The sequence below is a fragment of the Lutra lutra genome, chromosome 2 (assembly GCF_902655055.1).
Source record: "Lutra lutra chromosome 2, mLutLut1.2, whole genome shotgun sequence".
NCBI classification, from domain to species: Eukaryota; Metazoa; Chordata; class Mammalia; order Carnivora; family Mustelidae; genus Lutra; species Lutra lutra.
Genome location: NC_062279.1, coordinates 203,431,632 through 203,437,631, shown reverse-complemented (window position 1 = coordinate 203,437,631; position 6,000 = coordinate 203,431,632). Strand labels below are relative to the sequence as shown.

Here is a 6,000-nt window from a genome sequence, read left to right as displayed (position 1 = left end):
TCATGCCATAGGTCAGTGTTTTTTTTTTTTTTTTTTTAAGATTTTATTTATTTGACAGAGAGAGAGAGAAGCAAGCAAGCTCCCTGCTGAGCAGATAGCCCCATGTGGGGCTTGATCCCAGAACCCTGAGATCCTGACCTGAGCCTAAGGCAGAGGCTTAACCCACTGAGCCACTCAGGCACCACCCCCCCCTTTTTTTTTTAAGATTTTTAAGTAATCTCTACACCCAACATGGGGCTTGAACTCCCAGCCCTGACATCGAGTTGAGTGCTTCACTGACTGAGCCACCCAGGTGGTTTTTAAAGTGTGGCTAAGAGAGCAGCAATAGCATCATCACTTGGGAACTTGTTAGAAATGTAAATTCTCAGGCCTCAACACAGACTTGATGAATCAGAAACCCTGGGAGTGAGGCTCAGCAGTCTGTGGTTTAACAAGCACTCCAGGTGATTTTGATGTAAGGTAATTTCTGAGAAACACTGCTCTAGAGAAACTTTTGTTATCTATGCACCAGGATCCATTATCAGGAAGAACAATGGTTGTGAATAAGAACCCCAAACTGGGGGAACCTGGGTGGATCAGTGGGTTAAGCCTCTGCCTTTAGCTCAGGTCATGATCTCAGGGTCCTGGGATGGACCCCTTCATCCAGCTGTGTGCTCATCAGGGAGCCTGCTTCCTCCTCTCTCTCTGCCTGCCTCTCTGTTTACTTGTGATCTCTGTCTGTCAAATAAATCTTTAAAAAAAAGAACCCCAATCTGGAAACAATCAAAATATCAATCAACAGTAGAGGAGATAAATAAATCGTGGCAATTAATACTGTGACAGTATCCTACAGCCTGTGGTTAGGGGCATGGAGTGCGATGGCAACTGCATGTATTTGAATCCCAGCTCCACCCAGAGGTAGCTGTGTGACTTTGGCTCTAAACTTCAGCTTCCTCATCTGTAAAATGGGCATAAAATAGTAACTACTCTATAAGGTTGTTGTTATGCTTAAACAATTACATAAAGTAATTTGAAGAGTGCCTGGTACAGAAGTATTAAAGGGAAACCTTCATGCTATGCTTCAAAAAAAAAAAAGTTCATTTCATAAAAGTTATGGTCTTCATGTAACAAAATTATTAAACAAACTAAGGTAAAAACAGTACAGTTTTTGGAGGTTCAGATGTTGTCAGTGTGTCTGTAAACCTCGGTTTTCACACGTGGAAAATACCTTAAAACGGTTCTTGAAACTGATGAAATGTCTATTCCCCCCATCATGTTTGGTACATGGGCATGTAATAAATGTGTTTTCCTTTTCTAATTGCCCTTTCATTTCTTCCATCATTTTCTCAGCCCTTCCTTCCAAACCTGCCTCTGCTGTCTTGGTATTCTTGGGAGCAACATTGCCAGAACGAAGGTGCGAAGCGGCTTCCTTGACTGTCAGGAGATTTGGCTTTTTCCATGAATCAAGGTCACGAGAGTCAGTGTCTAGTGTTTTCCCAGCTATGCTCTGGGGCCAAGTGTGGGCCTAGATCTAGGACAGGGCTGTAATCCTGATATCTCCTGGGATTTCAGCCTTTTAGCAGCCTTAGCATGTAAAACGCTTAGTATGTATTTAGCCACAGCTAAATACAAAACACGCACACAAAGAAATAGATTTCTTCCCCCTCTGTCCAGGCCGCCTCCTGTTCCCCTACATCCCCGGGCCTAGCATCTAGCAGGCTCCAGGACATACACTGCGCTCAGCTGTTAGGGTGAATTTGACCTTCTGGGTGGAGTTTAATACCTCCATTTCCCAGGATGGGTTCATACACAGTGTAGGTGAGTTTAGGGTGCAAACAGCTGAAACCACTGGCTGCGTTTTCTGGTCTCGAGCAGCAACCTGCAGACACCTGGTTCAGAGAGAAAATGACCGAGGTCCTTCCCTCTTAACATTAATAACCGAAAGGGACCAGAAACCTCACTCTCCAGCAGACGCAGCCAAAGACACGGCGCTGCGGTCAACCGGTTCCTGTCGGGTCGCGGTCTCGAAGGGCGGCGAGGCCAGCGCCGTAGAGCAGCAGAAAGGCAGCCTCCTTGTGACGTCAAATCAGCGGACTCTTGCCGCGGCTTCAGACCGGTTCCGGTTCCCCGGCTTTCTGGGCGCGAGAGTACGTGAGCGCGGCGGCGTTCTGCGCGTGCTCCGCAGAGAAACGCGAGAGGGTTGGGTCCGGCTCGCGAAGGAGATGCGTGATTGGCTGAAGCCGTGCTGGGGGGTTCCCCAGCCCTTTCGGCAGGGGTAAAACAATAAGAGGGGGCGGCGGCAAAGGGGGCGGGACGTCCGTGTTCCTTGTCGCTCGCCGCAGCGCCTGGCGCCGGGGAAGAGGTGGTTGTAAGGGAGACGAGCTCGCGGCTCTCCGGCTTCCGAGGCTTGAGGTTCGTCGGAGGGAGGGGGCGGCGAGCGAGAAGAATCCGCTGCGGCCGGTCCTCGGCGACTCTCCTGCTGACCTCCGCGCGACGTACCCGCCGCCGCTGTTGGTTGGAGGTGTGTACGGGGGCCGGGAAGGGAGGTCGGTGTGGTGGTCGGAAGGGGACATTCCGTTCGCGCGCCGCGGCTCGAGGCAACCGTCCTGTGCGAGAGCCGTAGTGTCGGAGGTGGTCGCGGCGGAGAGAGACATTGTTCTCGCCGGCTGCCTGCGCTGCCGTGTGTGCGCGGTCGGAGCCAAACCTTTCCTCTCAGGTGAGGATGGGAGGCCGCGTGGGAAGGGAGGTGACCGGCTCGCGTCCTGCGGACGGAGGGCCCGGAGGGCACAGGTGGGGCCCGGATTTGTGGGAGATGAAGTGGCGAGCCGGGAACGGGGCCGCAGCTCCCGGAGGCGCGCTGGTGCAGGCTGAATGCGGGACGTGGAGGAGCAGGCTTTCCGGAGAGGGGGTCTTAGGGTGGGAGCCCACCAGCCTGGTCTCCGAGTCGTCTGCGTCTCTCGTTCCCGGTTTCAGGGGAGCGGGGAGGCCGTCGCCGCCCCGCCCGTGGGGGAGGGGAAAATAGGCTGTGTCGGCGGAGGCAGAAGCGACGCAGATGCGAAAGTAGCGGCCTCCGGGCACCATTTCTGTGCACCGACACAGAATCCGGGTTTGAAGACGGCCGCCGCTTTGCTTACCCGGTACCTGGAATTCCGCGATCTTTGGACGACCCCCTCCCCCCGGGGGGAGGTTATCCCTAACGTGTTCAAAAACCCAGGCTGTAGCCAACATACACCTTCTTCCTGCTCTTTTTATGCAGACAATTCCGTATTGACCCAGGAATAGGAAAGATGTTTGAGTGCTTTGGGAAATGGGTTTCTTCCTGTTCCCCCACTTTGGGGAGGGGGCGGCGGTTGGAAGGATGGTCAACGGGAAGACCGTGAGCTTCCTAGATTGTGTTGATTTTTGTTTGTCGAATCTGATAGAATTTTATCTGCGTCTTTAAAAGCAGATTTTAAAGATGGCTCTGTGCCGATTTGGAGCGAATATAGATTTGCATCTAGTTTTCCGCATAGATACATTTTTTTACCCCAAGGCATACCTAATTTCTAAACAGATTTTTTTTTTTTTTTTTTTTTTGAGGGTAGGTACCTTTGCTCCCTTTAAAAAACGACAACAAAACTCGTGGACCGAAGCTGCGGTAATAGCAGAGTTGACCCCCCTCCCCCCAAGTTAAGATTTCAACTTGGGTTAAAATACTGTTTTTAGGTTCAAGGCTCTACACACCGTGCTAGTCCTCCAATTGCTAGCATTGCCTGTACCTGGAACCGGGAACCATCAGCTGCACTTAGGGAGCCCCGTATGTTAGAGGGAAAGAAGATGGGAATTCTTGTCTAGCTCCATATTTGGCAGTTAATATAGCCTTGGACATGTGAACAAAGTTTCTAAGTAAACGCTTGGCCCTGTTAGTATCCAGTGGTCCTTTTGATGTCCAGAATTCCTGATTTTCAAAGATACACGGTATGATTAGTTTGAATTTCTTAGAACTGGATTATGTTTAGTTTCTTTGGTGATATTACCTTCCCGTTTTCTTAAATTTGGGGGATTAGTCACGTGTATTCCTGTGTTATGATTTAGTCTCTAGAGGCTGTTTAATTCTGAAAGGCTATAAGGAATTGGGAGGATAAGGACTTCAAATGGGTTGTTTATTAAGAGTTGTTATGGTTCCGGTTTTTAAACATTTCGGGTTGAAAGAATAGTGGTGAACAAGTCTTAAGAGTGGAGAGAACCATGGGGCGCCTGGGTGGCTCAGTGGGTTAAGCCGCTGCCTTCGGCTCAGGTCATGATCTCGGAGTCCTGGAATCGAGCCCCGCGTCGGGCTCTCTGCTCAGCGGGGAGCCTGCTTCCTCCTCTCTCTGCCTGCCTCTCTGCCTGCTTGTGATCTCTCTGTCAAATAAATAAATAAAATCTTAAAAAAAAAAAAAGAGTGGAGAGAACCAGAATATTTGTGGGGTACTTAAGAATCAGAAGTAGAAGAAAGGAGAAGAAATAAAGTCTTTAAATAATTTGATATTCTAATTTAGTGTTCACTAGTAGTTTGATTCTTGAGTTTCAGTGATACTGGCCCTGTTGGTAGCAGGAAATACTCTTTATCCATATTTTGCTTATGAGAAATCAAAAATGGAAACTTCTGTATCAGTGGCTGAAAATCTGTAAATACTAATGGTGTGTTTAAATTTTTTTTTTTTTTTTTTGGTGTGTTTAGATTCTTACCAGCTTTCTTTATCCTGCAAAATTGTTGATTACTCATTATCAGGATTGAACATTAATTCTCTATCAGGTTACTTTAAGACTTCCCACATTTTACACGGAGTTGATACAGAGGTGGAGAATGACCCCTTTTCAAGGCGGTTTTGTAGGTACAAACTTAAGGGTTGCTTTTGAATTTAAATTCAGTAGAATTTAATTGACAAACAGGACTTACTCTCCATTGATTGACACTTGTTTAAGAGCTGCTAGGACAGATTCGGTTCTTATCCCAGAACTCTGGACTGGCTTCAGAAGCAATAGAAGTTGTTTCTTGATGGCTGTTAATATCCTCAGTTTATTCATATCTTTTAATTTCTAGATAGTTTACCTTATTTTGGTACATCACCGTAGATATTTTGGGATGACTCTTGGATTTTTATTTTTTATTTTTTATTTTTTTTTGTATTATGTTACTGCCCTCTCCTTTTTCAATTATCCCAACAGTATCAAATAAGCTAGCAGTTGGACTTCAGAAGATTTTTATATTTGCACCCATAGCTGTTCTTTTTAAATGTTTGTTCTTAACCAGGTGTACTGAAAATACCACTAGAGACAGGAGACCTGATTTTAAATCCTCTTATAACTCTGAGGGACCTTCTAAACTCCTTAGGCTCTCTAACCATCAGTTTTCCTTTTCTGCAAATGAAGTAAATATCCTATCTATTTCAAGGAGATAAAGGAATATGTAGGTTACTTGTTAAACTTTAAAGGGTAATATAAATATATGCTTTATTTTCGTGGCACAGCTTTTCCTTTTCATAATGCTTGGTCAATTTTAAGAGCTTCTGAGCTTCAAAAGTTTGCCTTCTTCACTTGGGGTCTGAGAAAAGTCTTACTTAATCTACAGCTGTCTTTTATTTATTTTTACCCCTGGTGCTTAGATCTTGTTTTGTGATATTTTCATTCTATGGTCTGCCACAACAAATTAAAGGTTTCTGCTTTTTTTTTTTTTTAAGATTTTATTATTTATTTGACAGAGAGAGATCACAAGTAGGCAGAGAGGCAGGCAGAGAGAGAGAAGGAAGCAGGCTCCCTGCTGAGCAAAGAGCCTGACACTGGGCTCCATTGGAGCACCCTGAGATCAGGAAGCTGAAGGCAGAGCCCCAGCCCACTGAGCCACCCAGGTGCTCTGAAGGTTTTAGCTTTAAATAGCTATTCATTGTTGGGGGCGACTGGTTGGTTCAGTTGGTAGAACATGGGACTCTTGATCTCACAGTTCTGAATTCCAGCCCCACGTTGGGTGTAGGGATTACTTAAAAATAAAAAATCTTATGG

The 6,000-nt window shown here is 46.6% G+C and overlaps 1 protein-coding gene across 2 annotated transcripts in view; it reads left to right on the top strand.

The window, feature by feature from the left end:
• The first annotated feature begins 2,366 nt into the window (after positions 1-2,366).
• The window catches only part of G3BP2 (G3BP stress granule assembly factor 2), a 34,125-nt gene continuing 30,491 nt past the window's right edge, over positions 2,367-6,000 (top strand). For both annotated transcript variants that reach the window (XM_047719552.1, XM_047719553.1), the window contains exon 1: positions 2,367-2,500. The gene's annotated coding sequence lies outside the window, so the exon portion shown is untranslated. The remainder of the gene's footprint in view (positions 2,501-6,000) is intronic.